The sequence below is a fragment of the Calonectris borealis genome, chromosome 10 (genome assembly GCF_964195595.1).
Source record: "Calonectris borealis chromosome 10, bCalBor7.hap1.2, whole genome shotgun sequence".
Lineage (NCBI taxonomy): Eukaryota > Metazoa > Chordata > Aves > Procellariiformes > Procellariidae > Calonectris > Calonectris borealis.
The window spans coordinates 18,438,184-18,450,532 of NC_134321.1; the positions used below are offsets into that span (position 1 = coordinate 18,438,184).

General features: G+C 38.7%; 1 long non-coding RNA gene across 1 annotated transcript in view; it reads right to left on the minus strand.

The window, feature by feature from the left end:
• The window catches only part of LOC142086307 (uncharacterized), an 85,447-nt gene that overhangs the window by 54,337 nt on the left and 18,761 nt on the right, over nt 1-12,349 (minus strand). The window contains exons 6-7 of the long non-coding RNA XR_012675079.1: nt 7,791-8,223; nt 5,441-5,881 (exon numbers count right to left, since the gene is read on the minus strand). This is a non-coding gene — a long non-coding RNA (uncharacterized LOC142086307). The remainder of the gene's footprint in view (nt 1-5,440; nt 5,882-7,790; nt 8,224-12,349) is intronic.

A 12,349-nucleotide genomic window follows, 5' to 3' on the forward strand; every position in this document is an offset into this window, starting at 1 on the left:
TTACCCGGTAACAAATGTACCAGGAAGTAAATCTCAGATACACATGTACAAAATATGTTTACATGCATATATGTGCAGACACAGCTTATATACATCTCAAATAAGCTGTTGCTTGTATAGTCATTATTCTTACTTCAGCTTCAAACTCAGTTACAGCAATGGATTTCAAAAGTTTCCTTGACTGTGCACAGCTTATATTTGGTAGATTCTTGACTACTTTCAGAACAAATGCATATAAATGCAAAAAAGAGCAGGAGCAAAGAGTGCTGAATATCATTCTAAATAAAATCAGCTAAAACCATATTGTAAATGTGTCTATTCCCATACACCATTGTTCAAAAAACACAGCTGATTTGAGAAAAAGAATGTTAGTGAAGACCAAGGAGATTCATCCAGTCTTATACCAGCTTAAAAGAGAGCTATAGATAGATATAAACTATAGATAGATATAGTATAGATAGTAAACTACAGATAGATATAGATGAACAGCTTGAAGTCTTTATTCCGTTTGCTTATTTAGATAGCACTGAAAAAAAAAATCTAATCTCTTGCTGTTAACACAAAAAAAAATTCAGAACATGCTACAGATTTCTTGTTTCAGGCAGCATACCATTTCCTAAGACTATATGTATGTTTTTTTCTTTGTGCAGCACCAGAAACTCCATAAGGGATGAAAGGACAGTAGTAAATTTCCAAGCTCATTTTAAGAGGCTTTTGCTTATCTTGCATTATTTTGTTCTTTGTTGTCTCTCTCAATGGTCTCTTGAATGAAACAGCTAACACTTACAAGGGTGACAAATTTTCTAGCAACCAAGCAGCATAGGAAAGATAATATTAAACACAAATTGTCAACTTGGTGCAAATATTAACTCTGATCTCTGAGAGGGTGAAAGAAGAAGGTCTCTTCGTACCATGATGCAAAAGCCTTATTGTAAACACTGGGCATCAGGGATGTTTGCTATCACATACTTAAGTTAGTAACGAGGTACCACCACACCTGGGACAAGGAAGCAGCCGAGGCCAATGAGCTGCTTTTGCTGGGTTTGTGGGAGCTTCCATTGGGGAAGGAGGAAGCTATAAAATAGAGGATGATTTAAAAAAAATCACCTTGAGTTGAGCAGCAGCCAGAGATGCTCACTGGATGGGATGAGTTGTGTTAGGTGTCTGAGAAAAAAACAACAGGCAGACCTGAGTCTGGACCTCTCAGAGAAGCTCTCAGAGAAGGGGTAGAAGGCAGACTGGCACTTAAGAGAGTGCCCCAAGAGCTGAAGTTTGAAGGAACACGCCTGGCCTCAGTCAATGAGGCCAGAAGCACAAAATAAGCTAAGTGTGTCAGATTCTGGCATGGTGATGCTCCAGGTGAGCATTTCGGTGACAAAAAGCAAATCCTTCTACTAACCTTCTGACCGTGCTGAGCTGTGACTCTCAGGCTAGAGGAAAACACTACTGCCTCAGCCCTGCTGTCTCTCTTTTATTCTGGCAGCTCATGAAATATCCTATGGATGTTTCATCCCGTGAAACATCCTCGCTCACCATTGCCACTTGGAAACTGCTAATTGCCAAGACATGGCTCTTAATGAGTCCCACGGTATTTACAGAGACACTGTTCATTTGGAGTGATGTTATCTTGCAGATAGTTTTCCAGCATAAGCAGTACTGCAGCACACCAGGGCATACCTGACAGTCATCATTTCTGTCACCCTATACAGTTGTACAATGACTACCCTGAAAATTCAGGTCAAAAATATCATTCTTGTTAGACAGAAAACACAGCTGTGCCACAAATGCACCAAGTAACACAGTTTTAGATTATTTTAAAGTGAGATTTGTCCAACCTGTCCTGCATTTTCACGATATCAAAATTCACACAATGCAACCAAAAGAAACTCATCTCTCTCATATTAATCTCTGAGAAGACATGGTATATTTCTGCTGTTCTCCAGACAGTACAGCATCTATAACTGAAATAATTTTTTCAGCTCTTGTGTAATAATAGTTTTAAATAGATTTCTCATGAGATGTATCCCAGTCTTTATAAAGAAAAGGCTATTATCTTTTAAATACATTATTCTGGATCCATATTTACCATTCTTCACCAAATCTATTTAATCTTTGTTAATTTTTAGAGTCCTCAAAAAACCACGACAAAAAGAGTTCATGGTAAAAAGTTAATCTCATCAAGGAGCTGCTCCATTCAGGACAGGACATGACATAATAGCTACTGATCTGTTGATGAATTCAGTTTCAAAACATCCCATCCTGTACCTAACACCTACACCAGCGGAGCAGCAGGGCCTCTGTGAGCCTCAGATGTATTTTGCAGTCTTTGCTCCCATTTCTGCCCGAGTAAAGACAAAGACATCGCCTTCTGTGCATATAAAATGAAGAGAAAATCCTCCAATCTATGCCAGTCTGAACCATCTCAGATAAAAATACTGAACCTAAAGCTCTGCCCAGATCTTGCTCCTGACAGATTTCCCATTTGGTTTTGCTAACATAGTACATTGCACTCAAATAAAGAAGCAAATATTGTTATTTATGCAAATGGAACAAGTTGCAATGGAAACTTTTGAAGTTTGCGTGTGTGTGCTTCAAAACCAATAAAGAGTATTTTTACTTTGAACCTTCTATCTCAAACACTACACAAAAGGTGCTTTTCAAGTAAACAAATACAATTCAAATCAAGACTGTACATGCAGTGTGAAATCTTCCACCACATTGTAAGGCCGCAGGTACAGTATTATAGCTAAGCTGTACGCCACTAAGACCAAGATTTTGTAGTAGAAACATTGACAGACCCGTAACTATTATAGTGCCTCCTGGCAGTGCTATAATTAGATTGAACATAACTATTAGTCATCTTAATTAGTATACACATTCCTTGTTTAGCACAATAAAAATTACAAAGCAAGGATGCCACTTAATTAGGTGACCTGGGAATTGATGCCTGCCTATATTTCACTTTTATTTTAAGTGTCCTTACCAAGATTAAATCTAATATTTATAACTAAGTCTGGGTATTTATATGGCTCTCCACCTGTACATAAAATCACCTGTTAAATTAATATATATTAAATACTTCAAGGACATTTCTGAAGTTACACTAGCAGTTCATTTGGAGCTGTATTCCAAGGAAAGAAATACATCACAATTTTAGAAACTCAAGGTTAATTGCATATTCTAATAAGTGTCTTACATACCATAAATTTAAAAGAAAAGAAAGTGCATTCAGTTAAATCCCCCATCATCCTTCCAGTTCTCCTGATGATGTCTCATTGTTTCCCTAGTGAAGTGCTTGGACCTCTTTAAAACCTCTGCCACTGGGACTGCCTAATGGTTCCACTGTTGTAGGGAGAGAGGAAGGCAACATCAGCCCTCCAGTCCCACAGAGCTTCACCTAATCCCAGCAGTACAATATCTAGCCGTAATCAAGAACACAAATATTAATAACTATCTTACATGTGCCTGAAAACTTCAAGCTGTCAACCTGCAGCTCAGGACCTGTCTGTGGATCCTCCATCAGTGCTCCCACATTGTTACTCAGCTTTAGGGCACAGGTATGCATGCAAAGAGGGTGCATTTGCTCTATGGCCAGCAGTAAGGAGGAGGAGTTGAAGTTTTGGAAGAAAGCACACCATTTATTTAGTATGATGAGGTAAGACCTCTCCTAAAAACAAATTCGCATGTACTCAGGACTGGAGCTGTATTTTCTGCTCTGTTGTGACTTGGAATTCACCCGCACTTTCTTCTTTTTCATTCCTTGCCTTCTCCATAATTGTTGCAAGAGATTCACTTTGGAAATTGGAAAACTGCTCGGCGGTACTTTACTATTTACTAGCACAAAGACACTCACAGTGTGTGACAGGATGCAACAACCCTTTAATAATCTTTGGTTGGCTAGGTACCTTTAGTTTTGAAGGTCTAACAGACCTTATAAAAATGCTGGCAATTCAAATCATAGGAAAATACAACGGAAATCACCACTTCAAATACTAGTTTTTGATGATTTAACACCACAACATTCACCATGTTTAGCACCAAGTCCTCAAACACGCTTTCCAGCTGCAATTTCTGCAGATTTTTTTTTTTAATAGTAGAACTAAGTAGCCACATGCTTTTATTAGAGAGGTGTTTTTAAGTGTGAAACTCATTCATCACATGTTTTAAACCAGTGGAAACTTAGTATAAGTAATCCCTGGTGCTATGAAACCCTGCTGCACTTCACAAGTACCCTGATTTCCGCAGTACTGAAAAGTCACCGAGAACATATCTAGGGCATCCAGCAAGCCGTCTGGGGACCGAGGTTTGATTTTGGGTCTCTGTCTTCACCTCAAAAAGTGGCAGATCACGGTGGTCTGTACACTTCCCCATTTCACAGGTCAACTGAGGAGTTTTATCTGAGGCTTACCGAAGCTAGCGGTCTAAAATGAGACCAGATGTTAGTCTCATAGCATCAAAGATGCTACATAATTGTTAATTATGTTTAACAATTTTGACTGCACTAGTTTCATACACAGATTTCTTGAAAACAAAGTGTGCCCACTTTGCCGTACACAGATACGGCAGTAGGAGACACAGAATAAAGCAAGCAGTCGAGAGCCTCTAGCGTGCGTCTTTAACTGTATGAATGCAGTAACACCACTCTGTGTTTAAGCCTTGAGTGGGCAGAGAGCCTTTCAGTCTACCCAGAGTGCAATATAGCATACAATAAACAGCTTCAATGTGATACAACAGCATTTTGCAATAAAACTGCTGCTCAGAACAAGAGCCCACAAGAAAAATGAAGACAAAACAAAAATGTCATGACATTTGGTATAGAAACCAAACGTGCTTTCTTGCCAGGTACCTGCTGACATTGCCAGACTTTAACCTCTTCCCTCCAGCCCAGAAAGCCCACCACAGCAGTTAGCAATCTGTTCACAGCATCATTAAACCGATTATCCCTTAGTGATGGAAAAGTCTCTACAAATGCCACAGTGCCACTGCTCTGTGACAAATCCCATTCCTTCTAAATAGAGTGCATTTAATACTTACTATCCCCGGATTAATTTGAATTTAAAGAAAAAAAAAAAGAATTAATGAAGAAAATTGCTTTTGTAGGCAGACTATGGTAAATATCAATATGTTTCATCAGAGCTCCTCTTTCATTAGTTCTAGACCAATTACAGCAACTATTTCTTCTCCAGGATAATTCTTCAAGCTATTAAAAAAAAAAATGTGGAAAAAACAAAATTCTCTCTCACTTCCTCACTGCAAAGGACTTTTAAATGATAATTGTTAAAGATATGGGAAGAGTGGGAGGGTTATTGTTTGCCACAGATTAAGAGACTTGCCAAAAAACATAGAAGAGTTGATATTCAATGCACCCAGTGATAGAAAACAAAAGAATATAATTCATGTAGGCAACAACAATAGAGGTACAGGAAGTAATTTTTCTTACCATGACTGGTTTTCCGATTTCTTCTGCTCCACCAGACTGGAAATGTTCAGACCACGGGGTCCCCAGTAAATCTTTCTGGATACTTCAGGAAAATCTTTCGGTGATATGGCTCCAAGGCGCTGGTGTCAGGCTGTCAGGGTCCAAATCCTCCTGAAAACATGCACTCTGCTGGTGGATTTCTTGTGCACCCATGAATAGCGAGAACAGGCGATCACTGTAAATGCTTTGTCCGTTATCCCCAAATAGCCAGACACTTCTGCTAAAAAAGTCTGGAAATGTAAGTGTTTAACACTGACAGATAAAATGATGTTGCAGGGCTTCAGCTTTGACACGCACAAAAGTTGAAGTGGGCATCATCTATCCAATCTGATGAAACAGCGCAAGTCATTCTGCATTGGATCACATTATATTTGCCAGATTTCCTTCATAAATGATAGTCTGCTAAAACAAAATGAAACAAATGAAAAAAGTACAAGGCCAAGCTTCATGAGAAACTAATGATGCCACAGAGAAGAGACGCTTAAGTAGGCGGCAAGAGGGACTCAACTGATCAACACAAAACTCAGCAACTATTCACTTAATTTTGTTTCTAGGTGAACATAATTCTTGTTACTTTAAAACATAGTCTGTAGACTGTGCACCTTCCTGTCCACTTCATCAGTTTGCCTGAGGGGGGACGTTAGGGGAGACAGCATTGAAAGCCTAACATACAATGTATTTATAATTTCAAAGGCATCCTCTGTCCTCAAGTCCTCCTTGCTGTCTTCTCCCATCTCCTCACTCCTGTAACAGACTGAATGTTCTCCTGCAATAGCTCTCTGCTACGGCCTCTTTAAGAGCAGCTTTTTTGGGTCACATCTTTCAGTTCGGATTTAGTACAGGCTCCCATTAAAACTAATAATGTAGAGCAAGGCTCTACTTAGCTTTCTCCTCCTGATTCTGTTTATGTTCTTTCACACAACCACTGGAAATACCTTCTCACAGCTCCAGTGACATACCTCTTTTTCCCTCACATCATTTCTCCAAACTTACATTTTTTCAGCGCAGGCTCCCGTGTCCCCGTGCCCAGGGGCTGGCATCGGGGCTGCGGGGGGCTCTGTGAGGAGAGCCCGGGGCTGCCCCGAGCCGGACCCGGCCGGTTCCAGCCGGTTCCGCAGCGGCCCCGCCACAGGGCGCAGCTGAGCCCCTCGGCCTCTGGGAAGGCGCGTTTAAGAAAGGGCAAAATGGAGGCCGGCAGCGAGGGTGAGGGAAAAAAGAGCGCGGAACGGCCCCGCCAGCACCAAGGTCAGAGAAGGAGGAGTGCTTATTATCACCTCCACTCAACTTTGTAATTCATTTCTCCACTTCAAGTTCCAGCTAGACGCCAATCTTGACAAATTCTGGAAGTTGAAATAAAGAGGGAGCAGGCGAGACATTATGTGAGGAGACGTTCTGTTCCGAAATGAAACTTTTCTCGCAAGTACAGAAAGAGTGAGCTTTCATCTCCACCACAACAGTATTTTGCGCCTGGGGAGAACTGAATAAGCGATGTAGATTCTGCTTTTCCCCCTGAAATACATGCACTTATTTTTTAAATATAAGGCTGAAGGATTTTTCTCTAAGAAAAGTTTATTCATAATAAATAAAAGAAAAATAGTTTCAAGCTGAACTGCCTTGCAAATTAGAGTTTGACTTCAGCTTTTCCCATTTTATGAGTCAAGCCTTTTGCTTTTATTAAGGGCTGTTGAAATTTCAATTTACTCATGGCCAGAAATAGTTCTTCGTTTAACCCACAAAAAATATTCGATTTATTGAAATGTTTCAGTTTCACATCATTCCAAGCTAATATTTGTTCAGTTCAGCTAAACTGAAAACCAGATATATATCTGTATTTAAGTATAGTAGAATAATTTCTTCCATCCCTGTATCTATGTCAGCCTAATCAGGTCACCGGTGGGAACTGTTGACTGGTAGAAACACAAGGCTTTCTCTTTATGAAAAATGACTGACCTTGCTTTAAAGCAATTTAGTTTGTGTCAACATTGCCTTTCTCATTAAATAATAGGCTCTAAGTGGCATATCCATTCTTCTTCAGTACAGACAAGAGCTCTCCAGGCAAGTCCTGGGATGCTATTTTTAGGCATCTCATAGTAATAACATGCTCAATGCACTGTTTGGAGTATGTCTACAATAATTATTCCTTGTCTGCTCTGTTGTATTGGTCAGCTCCAGAGAAAGCTCAGAAAAATGTTAGATCTGCACCCTTACTTGGATGCAAAAAAGATATCAAATAAATGTTAATATTCGGTAGCACTTGGTTAGCTGTAAAGAATACCATTGCAACAAGTTCATTAAATATAAACACACCTACCTCTGTCTGAAAATGTTAAACAACTTCAGCTAATTCTTCCTTGTTTAGTTGCTGGAGATGACTACTCTTGCAATCACTTGTCACTTATTTCCTCTGTGTATTACCTGGCCAGTCATGCAAGTATTGGAGATGATAACACAGGTAATTTCATCTGCCAGAACTGAACCAGCAGTGATCGAGAAATATTCTGTTCACTTGTCTTTTTTCTTTTTTTTTTTTTTTTAAATATTCCTTATTTTTCATTCTGGTTTTTTTTTCCTCCTTTTTTTTTTTTATTATTATGGCCATTTCAAATCATCTCATGCTGCTTTGTAGCAACGTTCTCAATCCAGATCTCAAGGTGACGTGTATTACACATTAAGCCTGTCATTAACCACAATAATTCCTCAGAATGTGCTGTTGTGATTACATAGTTCTCAGGAAATGTGCTCCCCTGGAATTAAACATTAGAAAAAGGCAAAATCAGTCTAAGATAATCTAATTAACATATTCAAATACGTATATATGCCATCCACGATATTAGACCAGGTCTTTAAATACCTTTTCTCTGTGTTTTGGCTACTAAGGATGTAGGAGAGCCAATGTGGCTTACTCAAACTGTTCTTTAGAGACAAGTCATCTCTACTGGGAAATCATTTGAGATATCAGTCATGTTGTAGCATAGATGCAGCTCATCAGAGCTTCTTAATGATTTATTAATGTCGTCAATCTGGTACTGTTTTAGCATTGGTTATTAGAGTGCTGCAGTTAATAGTGTTGATTGTAGGGTATAATATCCTAATGTGTCCTTTGCAAGGTAACACAGGCTAGACTGGCACTGCTTTGGCTAGACCTAAGTCTTATTTTAAGAAGCAGACGTCTGTCTGCATCTAAAGAAGATTTGTCTTCTGCCCTATACAGACGTTATTTATAGGATCCCTTAAGGTTCTTGATCAGATCTAGTGCAGTGTCACATCGCTATCCTTCCTCCAGGTAATGCTGTTAATCAGCATGATGTGATTTGTCATTTCTAGGTTGATGACATCCAGCTCTGTGACTTTTCAAAGCTTAGCATTGCATATGCTGTCACACCATTTCAAACATATTGAACTAAAGCAAAACTGCTTTCACTTGAAGTCAGATAAAAGAGAAGGTCTGTTAATGGATCTAGGAACTTCTGCTGTCTCCCAGGCTAAACTCTGAAAGTGGAAAAATAATTTAAATTTTTGTGTAAGGAGTTAGAGTGTTAAATTTGCTTCAGCTTGGTTCAGAAAAATCTCAAAGCAACATAATACTTTAAGAAGAGGTTCTTATTCCCACTCGAATAGGTCAGAATAAGCTCCACTAGAAATAGCAGTGCAATGGCAGAAGAGCAGACAGTTTGGCTACCTGCCTTATCCAGACCATAGCCAGAGATGGAAGCAACACCCATTTGGCAAACTAATTAATAGTATATACATTTCCCCAGAGAAGCTTATGCTTTGAACCTCAGAAAACAAACTGGACTGAAACATAGCTGTGCAGCAGCACACAGCACCTTCGGTGCCAGGCAGCGTCCAGGGAGGGTTCACGTACTTTATCACAATGAGTTATCAGTGATGATAACATAAACTTGAGAACTTGATCCAAAGTAGGAAACAGTTACCGACAATGCCAACACCAAGACATTTTTAGTCCCATTCCTAATAAAAATACCACGACTACAATAAACCTCCTTGCTTGTGACTTCAACAGCACCATGGCTAAAACAGATATAGGAACAAGACCATTCCCCACGCCATACAAACAGGCTCTCAAAGGAAAAGAGTTTGACTCTTCACTGCGGTGAAGTAAAAGAAACTGACACAAAAGCAACAAAGGATGAAAGAAAACCAGGTTTGAACTAACAAGGCCAAAGCAGTAAGTTAGTAAAGTGATGTGATTTGCCGATTTCTCCAGTGTGAACAAGAATGAATCCTTTTTTTTTTTTTTCCTTGCTTGTTTTTCTAAAATTTAGTATTTTTTTCCCCTCAAATAAGTCTCCAATCCAGGCAGGTCAAGGTTTAACACAGGGAGGGATACCAAAGCAGTAAATAATTTAAAAGGCTGCTTCTGAGATTGTCAGTACCGATTATACACCAAAGCAATCTCCTGATAAGCATGAGTGAAAAGGAGACCAGAATATTTGGCAACATGAAACAAAGTTCTGATTCATTAAAGATTGACAAGGTCTAAGTCTGTTGTGTGATATGCACATATTTATCACATTAATACCAAGTGCAATGGAGAAGTTTCTTGAGACCTGATGATTAAAACCTAGTCCACCAGTTTTAAAAAAAACTAGGCTAGTTAGGAAATAGTAAGGAAAATTGTTGAAGAGATTGCTGCTACTTGAATTAATCTCCTTGGCTGTTTCAACTTTTGTTTTAAAATTATTTAAAAGGTTGCAAAATCTTTCTTAAGAAAGTTGTATTTTGTCCAAATCCCCAGGAACTCTACCTAGTTAAACTGTTTAATCAAATCATACAAATTGTCAGAAAATTAAAACTGTAGAGTACAGATTACTTCTAATGCTGGAGATGTTAAAGCTCAGCATGACAGTTAAGTTTCCAGAGCTGAAGTCTGAACTTCTATAAGGACAAAAAAGTAATTACATCAGAAAAAAAATATGGAGAAAACCTAATTAAGATGCAGAGGAGGCCCAGAGCAGTTCTGGATTTTAAAGATGAAATAGCACTTTTTCATCTCTAGCTGAAACACTTTAGTGCCTTGTGCTTATTTGCCTGAATAGTGAAGAGATATCCAAGAAAAATGTAACAATTCTCATTGATCTCTAGGACCTTCCAAAGATGCTATTCATTATTTCTAAACCTGTAAAATGCCTGTTGACAAAGGCATCAGTACTGGAAAATAGGGGGCTACTTGTGCATCCAGTTTTTCTGGCATCACAAGCAGAGATGCATTGAAAGGCTTTCCGGGCTGATTGCTGTACTGCACTACTCGGGGGGGGGGCGGGGGGAGAAAGGTTTTGTTTTTGCAAGGTTAAGCATAAGGTTTGGAACGCCTTGGTATGAGCATCAAATAAGCTCACGCTGCAAAGAGTATATGTGTGTGCCAATTCTTTAACACAGTAGAAACCACAAGATGCACTGCATGACCAAAATTCTACATACGCTATTCCTGAACCTCAATTACCTCCGACAGTGTTAAATTATCCCTCACGAAGAAACAGTGAGTACATAAAAACAAACAGACATGCTTCCATGCAACAATATAAACTGTTTGCCAGTAATACTAGAAATTGAGGACTTTGCTACTAAACGGCTTTAAAGCCCATGAATTTCTATAATTAACAGATTATGCCCTATAAATATCACTGCAGTAATCCACGTTCCCAATATTGATATAAACTTGTTTCAAGAGTATTAAAGTCAGTTTACTTTAAAAGTAAATTTACTTACTTATGTTTTTGCAAAACCCAGCTATCTTTCATATATCAGAACACCAAGTAAATATTTCTTTTTTCTCTCCCCCCTGCCTCCCCCCCAATAAATGCTGTTCCAGCAGTCCAGAAATTCCCAGTAATTCTGATGAGAAAAGTAGAGACACGAGAAATAATTCAGAGGTTTGAGCTTAAAGAATGAATAAAACACTTGAAAAGATACAGAGGTATTTTAACTGATGTTTAAACACTCATAATATTGGAAACAAACTACAAAAAGAAACTGAGATGTGGTTGTATTTAATTTCCGCAGAATGTTTCTGCCAGTCTTCTCTTCCATGTAGGCAATGAATAAAGCCAGAAATAAATTCCTGTAGAAAGAAGAAAATAGAAAATAAGATAATTTGCTGTGATTTTTTTCTGCTATGGGAATTGTCTGTAATCTACAGCACATGGAAGCAAGCAACCAGTTGGAGCAGCTCTTGTAGAAGTCCTTTGGAGAACAGAAACAAAACCACTGCAGGTAATTTTGGACTAGGAACAGAAAAAGTCACAGATCAATTTAGAATGTTACATTTTTAGAACTGGAAGCATTGTCATCCTTTAACCATAAGAGCAATCACTTATTCAAGTTGAGAAGATATAATCTTTTCACAGTACCATAACATTAATCAGTTCTAATTGAATTTAATTGTTCCTTTGTTGCCACGTTTGTTAACATTTTTATAAGTATTAATAAAAGACATACAATTTGCAAATCTGAAGTTCTGTGATGATGGTCAGTGTTGGATAAACAGCTCAGTTTTTCTATGGATTTTGATCTTGATATTGAAATCCCATGAAAGGATCATGGGATGCTGCATTCAGGCTTGTGGTTCAGGTTCTGAGGTTGATTTATATTGTATCAAAAGGATATGTGAACCAGACAACACTTTGATGCAGATATTTTTCTGTTCAAACCCAGTGGGCTTTGTCCCCTAGTGGAAACATTGGAATTACAATAGTGTACAGGGAGAATGTGGTTTAGAGGACTTCCAGGGTTTGAGCAACCTAATCTAACATGGAATTTAGTCCTGCCTTGCGCAGAGAGGGTGACCAGGTATCGGTATCCCCTGAGGTCCCTTCCAACCTGAACTATTCTTCGATTCTGTGATTTTGC